The sequence below is a fragment of the Pteropus medius genome, unplaced genomic scaffold (assembly GCF_902729225.1).
Source record: "Pteropus medius unplaced genomic scaffold, Ma_sr-lr_union100, whole genome shotgun sequence".
In the NCBI taxonomy this organism is placed as follows: domain Eukaryota; kingdom Metazoa; phylum Chordata; class Mammalia; order Chiroptera; family Pteropodidae; genus Pteropus; species Pteropus medius.
The window spans coordinates 34,340,745-34,353,179 of NW_024354875.1; the positions used below are offsets into that span (position 1 = coordinate 34,340,745).

General features: G+C 34.3%; 1 protein-coding gene and 1 pseudogene across 2 annotated transcripts in view; one reads left to right on the forward strand and one right to left on the reverse strand.

The window, feature by feature from the left end:
- CHN1 (chimerin 1) overlaps positions 1–12,435 on the reverse strand; it is a 146,818-nt gene that overhangs the window by 53,417 nt on the left and 80,966 nt on the right. The window lies entirely within an intron of this gene.
- On the forward strand, positions 9,348–9,466 carry LOC120597268 (uncharacterized; annotated as a pseudogene).

The following is a 12,435-nucleotide window of genomic DNA, read 5'->3' on the forward strand; positions in this document are numbered from 1 at the left end:
GCCTTCCTTCCAAGCTTCTACTTACTCTTACTTCTACATCTCTCTCCATCCCGGCTCTCTCTCTCTCTTCTTCTAACACAGAAGTGACTTCAAAAGTCTTCTAATGCCCAAACTATAGGGTAGTTTGCTGACCACATTATACAGTCCTTTTATTAGAAATAATGGAGAGGCAACTGCTGTTTATAAACCTTCCTCCTCAATCTGCACAACCACCTTTCCATAATTAGTTAAAACAATTTTTAAAAATTTTAACTGAAGTTCAGTGTTACCTATAGTTAAGTGGTTAAAAGCTGGGCTCTTGAGTAAAGATCATCTGTAAAAGAATACCAGCTCCACTTATTATGGGGTTAGTTATGAGGTCTTAGGAAAAGTTCTACTTTCTTCATCTGTAAACAGAAATAATGGTAGTACCTACCTCAAAGGGTGGGTGGGAGGAGGAGACAATATACATAAAATGTATGGAATGTATGTAGAGCATGTATTTTCAGGACCTAGCATGCAGAGAGCCCTCAAAGGCCTCAAAACAAGTGGTGGTAGTGATGCTGATACCACTGTCATCATTAGCATTGGTCTTATCACCTAATCCAAAGCAGGTGCTAAATCTTGAAAGAATGAGCACACAAGTCCACAGCCTATTTGTAAGCCTCACTGATTTCTCTACACTCATAGATGATTGCCTTTCTGAATGATTCTAGCCTCTTGCCCTAAAAATACTATCAGAAGAAATGTAATACAAAGAAAATGGCCATTTTCTGATAATGGCCATTTCTTAAAATATCTTATAGCTTGGTTTTAAAAAAAATAATGGCTGGCTAAGAGGTGCAAGGAAGAAGGGCATTTTAAATATTGTTTCCTCATTTAATAGCCAAAATACATGCAACTATGAACTGAAAACATGTTCAGTTCAATTCACAGAGAAAATCTGTGACAACATAGGTATCTTAGCAACATAGCTGACTAAAGAATGAGACTGAATTGAAAACGTTTGTTAAGAGAACAGGTGCCACCAAAAAGACAAAGGATGCTTGGGCTTCATGAACTGCAGTTTTCAGTTCTAAAGACTGTTGAATCACTGTGGTTTAAATTAATATGCATGACCAAAACAACTATTATTAGAGGAATGGTGCAAAGCGCCATGAAAATTTATGGATGAATAAAAACTCTCTGCAATGATGAGATGCAAGAAAATGTTATAAGAAAAGGGAATTTGGTCAGTATCTACTATTAGTAAGCTGAGTTTTATTTGATTATTTTTCTTCCTAAGAATTCCAACCCATAACTTGCTATAAAATTATAAGATGAAACTATTTTCAAATGCATGTCTTAATAAGGAAGACATTAAAATAAGAAGTTTGATGCTAAAAAATAACTTGTTTAAAATATCTTACTGCAGGATCAGCTGTAGGATTTTTTTTGACTTTTTATTGTCTTTTTATTTATGTATGTATTTAGTTAGTTTTCAGTCTCGAGGTGGTCTCTCCTGTGTGTCCCCAGTTGTAGGACTTCTGTTCGCCTAGATTTGAGGTGATAGCTTTTCTGTGGTTTAGTTATAATTCTGATGTGGTTGTGAGAGGAGGCAAGCACGGCGTTTACTTCCTTTATCATCTTGACTGGCAGCCCCAGCTGTAGACTTTTTTAAGTGTGTGCTTTTTGTTAAGTTTTTCACTGTTGGAAATTATTAAACCATGTCATCAATTGAATGTTTCTTTGTTGTTTCCATTTTTAAAACAGCCTAGTCTTTGAAACACTAAGTCTAGAATTTAATGCGTTATTTTATACCAATGGTACTGATTTTAATGAAAAATAGCCTACTAAGTTAGTTATTGTGGGTCACATATTGAGACAGTTTTTCCCCCTAAATCTGTCTCTTCTGTTCTTTCTGTTGTAGATTATGTATGTTACATTTAGAGTTTTACACTTCCACATTTGAAAAACTCTCCGAAAGAGTAAGAGCCTCATACCAAATTAGTAAAAGGTATCTGGGTTGCTTCTAGGGATGGTTTTCTTATGGAAAAGTATTCATTTGAGTTGCATGCTGAGCTAGCTGCTTTTTCCACAGAATATCATTTTTTGCTTGGAAGAATAACTAACAAATTTGGTTATTCAGACTTGGCATTAAAAAAAAATAAAAAAAGTAAGCCTGCCACCTTAACAAAAACTGACAGTCAATGATAAAATTCAAACTTTCAAGTTAAAAAATTTTTGGAAAGTTTGTATATGCCACCTGAACTTGATAGCTTCCCGCTACTTAAATGACTTTTCTGATGAGATCAATGATGACAATATGATTTTTTGATATCCTATAAAGAAATATGCCAATGCTTAGAGGACCTATATATCTCAGTGAACCAATATCTTCCGAATGACCAATGCATGATGTTAGAACCATGCATAGCTGAAAGAAAGATCCATTCAGAATTCAAGACAGACTAGTGGATTTTAGTGCGACAGAATAAGAAATGCTTATTGATAGGGTTTCAGATTCCACATTGCAAGTAATCTTTAAGAAACTACCACATATCCAATTTTGGTGTGATATCAAAGAGAAATATCCACAATTATCTGAAAAGGCTACTAAAATACTCCTCTTTTCTGAATGCATATCTGTTATGAGGTCAAATTTTTTCACATACTTCAACCAAATTAACATAGCACTACAGATTGAATACAGAAGCATTTAAGAGAATCCAGGTGTTTTCTTAATATTAAGACATTAAAGAGATTTACAGAAATGTAAAAAATGCTGCTCTTCTAACTAAATTTGGTTCATGAAATACGGTTATCTTAATAATAATGCTATTATGTTAACATGTAATGGGTTTATTATTTTTTAGTGAATAGTTTTTAAAAATCTGTTTTAATTTCTAATATGGTAAATGTCAATAGATATAACCCATACATATAAAAGCTCTTTGAGGTGCTCAACAATTTTTAAAGTGTTAAGAGCTCTTGAGTTCAAAAAGTTTGATAATCAGTGATCCATTAGTTGTAACATTTACTGTGCAACAGGATCTCTCACCCTGCACACATACGTATATAGGAAGACGAATATATTAATATATGTCTGAGCCCCATGTCGATTCTAATGAATCAAAATTTCTGCAGGTGCCTCTATTGCTTCAATCTGATTTGGCTCTTTAATCAAAAACTATTTATGAATGCATATTTAAGACCTAACACAAAAGTTTATTTTATATTAAAGTTATTTTTTTCATTTTCTACATTATTTTATTTCTTAAAAGTACTATCATTAGTAATAATTGCTTCAATTTTTTTCTTTTGTTGTTGTAAGTGCTAATCCTTATTCATGTTATTGGTTTCCCTGCTTCTGAGCGATACTACAGAAAATGAAAAACTGTCAAACTGTATTAAAAAACTGAAAGGGGTTTTTTTTTAGTTGTTTGTTTCACTTTTCTCTTTTGCTTCTAAATTATAATAAACTCTCTACAGTAGGTTTTACATATATAGTCTCTAAAGTATTGATTTGAAAACACTTCAACTGCCTTCAGAAAAAAATCTTGTTTATTTAGGAGGTGACTGTCAATTCAGAGGTCTTTTGTCAATTTCAAAGAGCTAACTAAGCTTCAACTTTGACAATGAAATGCTAATAAGCACTTTGAAGACTGAACTGAAGAAAACTTGAAGATGTCAGCCTGAATTTAAGTCAACTGTTGAAAGTGTAGAAGTGTGCCAACTTATCTTAAATATAATGTGTGACATATTTTGTTATATTATACATCTTAGTTACCAATATAGTTTACTAATACACAGATAAATTGTTAATCATTTAACATAGTTCAATTATAAAAATTTTAAAGAAATTTATCCAGATTTTACTCTATGTATACTGCAATTTGAAATTCACATATTAAATTACTGACAGATTTGCACATTTATATAATTTACATTATCACATAATTATAAATCCTTTATTTTTGTTCTTGTTCTTGTGAAAGAAACAAGACTATCTGGATTTGTACATTTCTGTGGTACTTAAAGAAGAAAGGGTAGCACTTGACACAAGCGACCATAAGAGAACCATAGGGAAAAATATTTTGTTTCTTTTTTTATATTAAAAAGTTAAGTCATGGGTTTTCTTATTCTGTAAATTGAAATATTTTTATTCTTTTAACATTTGATAAGAATTTATTTTAAAAACTGAACATAAGAGTGTAGTTCTAGAGTGACCCATCAGAACCATGCTTCAGCTTCCGTTGGACAAGTTCCAGGATGTTTTAACTTCTTCCTTTGGAGTAATCTAATTACTCAAAATACAGTGATCCACTCAGTCTAAATACTAACACAGTCCAATGTTCGGTCTTTATGATGACACCAAGACAGCACTTGGTGAAAAGGTCTGGTTGTCCTCTGATTTCACTTTTAAAAATAAAGGATGCACTATTAAAACATACCCCTAGAATCCCTGAATAACTCACCATAAACCTATCACCCCCAAAGATACCCATATTATTACAAAAGATTGCTATAAGGATTAAAGGAGATAATCTGGTAAAGTACCCAGTATACATTCTGACATATAGAGGATTAATATATGTTAGCTATTTCTGTTATTATTCTTAGTTTTACAACCCTTAGTGAATTTCTATTATTATTAGTTTTACATCCCTTAGTGATGTATAATTTGGAGCTAGAAGAGACATTCAATTTCCTGAGTCTAAAGAAAATTATGTGACTGGCTCAAAGACACAATCCTAATCAGAAGCAGAGCCAACCCTAAACTTTATCTGCAATTTTCAGCCTGTTCTACCTCTTAGATGAGTAAGTTCTCAGAGGTACAGAATCTTATGTCTGAAAACCTCCTGAGGGTTAACAAAGAGAACTTATGGGTAGCAAATTGTGACAGGGACCTGAATGTCATCTATGAAAGCTGAGTCCTTTGTTTTACAACTGAGACCCAGACAAGTTATGACATGCTTAAAATGACATTATTAAGTCATAAGACAAGGATACAGGTCATCTGTACCCAATAAAAAATTTCGTAGTGGTGGTGGTTGCTGCTGTTCTTGTTGTTGTGTGTGTGTGTGTGTGTGTGTGTGTGTGTGTGTCTGTTGTGTGTGTGAATGACTGGATAAATAGGAGAGATAACATGAGATAATTAAGGTTCCTTCTGAAATGTTTTATTTGAGAGTAAAGGTGGATCTTTGTGTAAAAAACATATCACACACACACACACACACGCACACACACACACACACACACACACACACACACACAGGAATTATGAGAGAAGAGAGCATCTGAACCTGATGCTGTAGACTGTTTCGAAGCTATGACCAAACACTAGCATGTAGGACTACAGAAATTCTTTTATGGGTCTTAACATCAGTTCAAAGGTTAAAAATCCATTATTATTTAAGTATTCTGTCATAGAGAGAAAAAAATTTAGCTTAAAAGTTTAGAATATTTTTGTAAAAAACTGAAAGTGAAATATTAAAAACACTTCTTTATAATCCAATATCATTATGAATTTAAATATACGTTAAGAAATAAATTCAACCCCTTTGCAGCAACTATGGACACTACTGCCAAAGAAAAGCATCTCATACTTATTAACTAGGCAAAGGCATGGGGTGGGAGGCTTTATCTAAAAGGGGACAAAGGGAACTTACTATTCACATGGAAATAAGTGGTAATTAGAATCTTATGTCCATATGAAACCAAATAGTTCTGTTTTAAATAGTTTCAGTTAAGCCTCTCTATGCATGCTGAAGATGGAAATTATGGAAATCCTTTCCCCTCAAAATGCTTTATCAATTTAGAACTGGGTAACTCTAAAGTGTTCACAAGCTTGCTATGACTACATAGGAAACTAATGCATAACTTTTTATGTTCGACAAATTCAGAAATGTTTCTTTCAGGTAAAGGCTTTGTAGATTTTAAAAATACAGATTATTCCAAGAAAAACAATTGTATATGCTTTTAATCTATCCCCGAAATAAATGAATTTATAAACATAAATTTTTGGTTATCCTTATTCATAAAGAAATATTAATTTTTAGAGCATTAACTATTATAGAAACAAATCTTTCACTTGAAGGGAAAAAGCCATTTTGCAAGAATAAACAAAATTCTGAATTTAGAAAGTCTATTAAAATGACTCGAGTAATCCTAATTTGATTTAAGCAAAAGAAATATTTTTACTTAATTAAAAAAAAAAACGACTTAAGGAAAATTTGTACTAATGACATAAATAGCATGCAGGGAAAAAGAGCACTGGTTAGCAGTCAGCTAAGAGCAAGATTTCTCAGTAAAAAGAGTTCCTCTATCTTACCCCTGTTTCTTCATCATTTAACATGATGAGGATAATTTTTAAGTTTCTTTTTAATATTCTGGGTGTATAAAATTAGCTTCACGAGAAGATCTACAGTTGTCTTGCTCAGTATTGGACAAAGTAACTCAAATCAATTACTCAATAAATATTTATAGAATAAAAAATATTGGCTAAATAATTATTATATATAAATACAAATGAGTATTACATAGACATTTAAAATGATAAAGCAGAAATACATTTATTCACATGGAAATATTTTTTATAACCTAATAGTAAAGCAAATTACAAAGTAGTTTATATTTTGAAGAAACACATTTTCTTTCTTCTCTCTCTCTCTCTCTCTCTCTCTCTCACTCGCACACGCACACGCACACACACACACAACCTCTGGAAGAATAAGTAGAATGATATTATTGGTTATGTTATCCCTCAATAGTAGGATTTGGTGTGCTTTTTATATTCTTATTGTTTTTCATTCCTTTATTATTTTTGTAAGCAATAAACATGAATCACTTGTATAATAAAAATATAAAAGTTTAAAATAATCTAAGCATAGGAAGACTGGAAGGAAATCTATCAAAATGTGAACATATAGTTAGCCATCTTTGGATGGTGTGTCTATACTAATGCCCTCCTCTTTCTCTTTTATTACTTCATATTTTTTATTAAGCAAACTACACCCAGAACAGAGATCCCTTCCTGTTCAAATTATTTAGAAAGAACATGTATTTCTTTAAACTAGGAAAAAACCTCTTAAATACATTAGCCATATCAATGCATGATTTGTTCTCTAAATTTAAGAACAGTTTTAGGTAACATGATTGGACTTGTTCACAAATATCACCTATATATAATTCGCATAATGTGATAAGTTAGTCAGTGTAGATAAAACATTTCTACAATTCTCTCCTACTTTCACACTCTGGTACTCTCCTCTTTCTACTCCCAGGGGTCCTCACCTTAAGCAACACTAGACATCCAGAATGCAGCCAACAACTATGTAGTTTCCAAAGAGGGGCACGAGAAGACGATTGTGAGCCTGAGGCTTGCTTGCTTAGAGAGCAATTCTAGATCACTGGAGAGCCTACTCTAGTCATGGTGCATTGAAGTTAGTCACTAAAATTAACATGAAAATGATTTAATTTAGTTTTAAGAGATTAGAGGGAAGTTAAGGTTCTGTTTATATTAATATTACCCCTCATTCATTCACATTCCAATAGGTTTTATGAGGCAGAAAGGAGAAAGTGATAACCATTTCCCAGGAATTTTATACAACCTATGTATGGTTCATCCATGGGAGCTTGTTACACACAAGAATGTCATTCTTCACTCAGGACTGGGGAAAGGAGAACTATAGTCTACAGGACTCAAGTGGGTTAAATCTGCACTGTAAGGAGAGAAGTCTAAGTGTCTGAATGAGCTCAATAAAGCTGAAAAGTAATTCTTTAGTGCTGTCCTACAGGGAATTCTGGAATCATACCACTAAAGAATGCCTTTTCCCATTTGAATAGACTGGGAGGGAGAAGCAGAAATTGTAGTTTTTCTCATTGTTGATACCTTTCTTGTCAACTGTGACAGTGACTAACACCTGCTGTGGGAGTTATTCCAGAGAGGAATGGCAAGGGGATAGTCAGTCATTAAAGCAGAGTTGGCCACCTTCTAGCTTGCTTCTGGCTCAAGTCCAAGATCCTAACCATCAGAGAAGCTTGTCTTTCCTATCCCTAAGAATCCTCCCTCATTGTGTATGCAAATTTATTGAAGCCTTACTACAGATGAAATCGTGAACAGGCCATAATGATAGGACTGAAATTTTCGACAAGTCAAAGTGCCTCGCAATCACTACTGCACACCAATAATTCTTTTGTTGCTCATATTTCCCTAAAAAAATGTGACCTGAGAAATTTTACATCAAAAATTAGGTAAAAAAGGTAGGTATTTCAACATAATATGATATTTTCATAATAAATGAAAAGGGAAAAGATAAAGATAAGGTGTGCTATAAAGGTGAGAAAGTAAAACATTAAATAGGATGTCGCCTGCCATTATTGACAGCTAAAAAAATTTATTGTCCTGAAACAAATTAAATCGGGTTGCTCTAGAAAGTGGGTGGTGATAGGATTTTCTACAAAAGGGTATGAGGGAACTTTCTGGAGAAATGAAATGTTCTATATTCTACAGTAGTTACATAGGTGTATAAATTTGTGAGAGCTCATCAAACTGTACATGCAACTGTGCATTTTACTATATGTAAATTATACCTCAACATAGTTGACATAAAAATTCTTGGAAAACGAGCCTATAAAGATATGGGCTCATTTTTAGTTTCCCCATTACATGGAAAAACAGAGCTTTCTCAAGAGACAGGGGACTACAGTGTTTTCTTTACTGCAAACTTGGGCAACAGCTCAAAGTCATTCTAAAGTTATTAAGCAAACTATACCCAGAACAGAGATCCCTTCCTGTTCAGTGGGCGAAAGGAAGAGAGGTGTAAATTTCTTAAGAATGTGCTAAACCATCTGCAGCTTGTATAAAAGCTTTTGCTTTTGGAGGGAAATTTTATGGTAAAGGTGACCTTTTATCAAACATTGCTCGTAAATAATTACAAGCTGCAGTAACAGACATTTTCAAGGAAAATGTTGTATAAGATGGAAAACTGAATAATGTAAATTAGGTCATCAGCAAACATATAGCATTTAGTGAATTTTCACTGAATGGTGAGGAAATAGAGGATAATAGGGCTGATATATTCAAGTTACTGAACAAACCACTGTGAAAATAATGTAGCAGCACACTAAAAGGTGACATACAAACAAGGGCTAGTTAGTAGCTGTTACAGATGTCTGTAATTTCATATTGAAAGAATCTAATTTTTGCAATATAACACTCAGGGCTGAAAATTTTTGACCAGTTGAAGTAACCTGAAGGAGACCCAAGGAGAGTTAAGGACTAACTTACGACAACTTGCAAAAGCAATTAAGTCTTCATAACTCAAGTAAGGAAAGGCTCAGGGCATGGCTGACTTAAAATCTCTGGGAGGTCTAAAAATTCGGGTGACTATGGCCTTGCCACCCTGAACGTGCCCAATCTCGTCTGATCTCGGAAGCTAAGCAGGGTCGGGCCTGGTTAGTACTTGGATGGGAGACCACTGAGGAATACCAGGTGCTGTAGGAGCTAAATAAATAAATAAATAAATAAATAAATAAATAAATAAATAAATAAATAAATAAATAAATATTCAGGTGAAGGAGAAATGAATCAAAACATAAAGGGGAAATATGATGGGCAAAAGCATAAGATAAAAAGAACAGATCCAAATCATTGAGCATGCGATCTAATGAAAAAATTTACTGAAACTGGAGAGGTGATTCTTTATAACTGTACACAAAGGTAGTTTAGGAGCAACATGGAAAAGCCAGATTATTGCTGGCAGCCTTGACTTGCTTTGGACCCCAAAATGCTGCCAGCCTCCTAAAGCCACTGGAGTTGACTTCTATTTCACAGTTAAATGGATGGGGACCTTGCCACCAATGATTATTTCCTCACCAAAATGCTCAAGACTCTGAAATAGCAACTATGAAGAAATTCTAATAGCTTCCTTTTCCAACCCTCAAACCAGTAATTTAAGAGATATTTTATTTGTTTAATTGGCCCACATACAGAAATCTTCCAAAACTGCAGCTGACTTGGAAAATTACAATTTGGTCTTTCGCTGGCCTGGTTCTTTGGAGCTGAGGAACTAATATTTATCACCCATCTTCCTCTTTCCATCTGGTTTTCCCCAATGGCTCTCAATGACTAATCCTCTGTGGGTGATAAGATGGACGGACAGATGAGATTCACCCAAATAATTTCACGTCCCCACTTGAGTTTTCTTTAATCATTACAAGCACGAGATTCTCTAGTGGGTTCCAGATTATCCCAACACACAGCTGACACCCAGTAGTTCAGGGAGACGCCATTCCACCATCTTGGCTTCTTTGAACTTATCCCTGAAGAGCTGCACCTAGCTACCACACTCACAAACTATTTCATGTCACAAAGACAGTTTTTCTGTACCTCAGATGCTTTACCTGTGGTCCTCTCCCCCTCACAGGGACATTCTAATGATTCTGAGCTCTTCAAGGAAAAAATATAGAGTATCAAATCAAGTTAAATTACTATACTTTTTTCCCTCAGTCTCAGGAGTGATTTATACTAGGGCCTTGGATTTGGCTGAATTCATAAAACATACTCATTTATTTGTTTTTTTATTTAGTTAATAACTTTATATAAAACTCAAGGTGCTGAATCATAAGTGAGACAACATTGAAAGATGAAAGCCTTGAAACTGGGGTGGAATGCCAGAATGTCATATTAATTTGTGATCCATGATTCCAAAAAATTGATGTTCTTATCTACCAAAGTGTTTTCTGTGGTCCACTAAGCTATTCGCAAACTCTGATATTAGAGTAGTACAACTTAATATTTATCGAACTTCTATAATACTATACAGATGATACAGACAGCTTGCCTATCCAACATGCCTAAGTATTAATTAAATAAGGTAGAAACAATGAAAACTTTAAAGTGTAAGGCCTTCGAGGCAAGGCTCTTAACTTGTACATCTTTTATCCCTTCCAGAGCCTAGCCTGTTTCATTACAAATATGAGGCATGCGATAAGTGCTGAATTAAATGCAATTAATTATAATAGAAAATGAGTTAGTTCACAGAGACTAAAAGAAGAAATGGGGATGATATTTCTGCAGTGCACTTAACTTGTTTAAGTTCCAACATAAGTTTTGAGTAACAAGAAGAATTTTATATAGATAGCTCATAAAGACCATTTAGAAAATAAAGTGTGAAGATATTAAGGCATAGGAAGGAGAGGGTTTACTCAGCTGGAGTAAAGGGAACAGGTAGACTTAGGAGAAATTTGAGAGACCCTCATAGGCTCAACATGTAGTGCAGATTTAATAAAAGTTCACTGACAGGCATAGAAGCGGATGACTTTACTTGTCTTACTTTCAGGGAAAGAAGAGTTAAAATATTGGTCAATACTAAAATGCAAATACCACAGCAAAATAATATATTTTAGCCTTAAAAGTCATTAGCACATTATCTGGCAAAGATACATGCTTCCTGACTGGATATAATTAGAGGTATCATAGTATTATTAAAAGAGAAAGTACTTTCTTGATGATGCAATTATTATTAGCCGTTTGATGTTACCTTGTGAACTCAGAGGGCAGTTCAAGCATTGAAAAGATGGATCCTGAAGAGAAACCTGAACATGTTGTTTCTAGCAAAGGCTGGGGGAATTGTACTCAGTAAGACAGTACCCATGAATGGGCACCTGCTCGATCACTTTGATCTCAAAGAGCAATAATGAGTCCTATAACACACTATTAAGAAGGAAGATCACATTACAAAATCTCATTAATATTCATAACCACCAGTGCAATGGCATCCATAGTCCTCACCTTAGAAACTGGGGCAAATTTGAGCCCCAGGGAGCTTAAAGGCTTGCTCCCACAGACCCCACAGACCAATATATCCTTATTTACCAACCACGTAGGCTTTTAAAATAAAAAAACTACTTGATTTCTTATGAAGGATGTTTACAGAGGACAAATCCACTAATAGAAGTTCTGTAATGGCTGTAGTCTTCCTCGTAAATTACTACATTGGCTTTTCAATGCAAATAGGTGACCCTGAGCACATCTGGCAGTTCTCTAAGAGCCTGTTCATCCTGAACAACTGATCTTAAACTTGGATAAGGCACAGTGGAAATTTGAGCATGTAAATCTGACTAGGGGCTAGAGAGATGGATGCAGATAAGGTGGGGCTAGGGAAGGAGAACAGAAGAGTACAGTTAGGGTAAGAACAAGGAAGGGGAAAAAAAAAAAGACAGGCCCAAAAGAATGGGAAAACACAAAATCAAGAAATCAACCTCAGTTTTCCGCAGATTGCTTTATGCCACCCACTCCTCTGGTATTCTTACTTTTATAATGATTAAGCTTAAGTATGGACTTCCTGCTGATTTCTGCACGAGAGTAAATGGATACAGATAACGTGGTATATATATATATATTTTTAGCAAAGTAAAAACATTTAGAAGAGTTGCTTTGTGAGAGACTATGACAATTAGCAGGCCAGACTA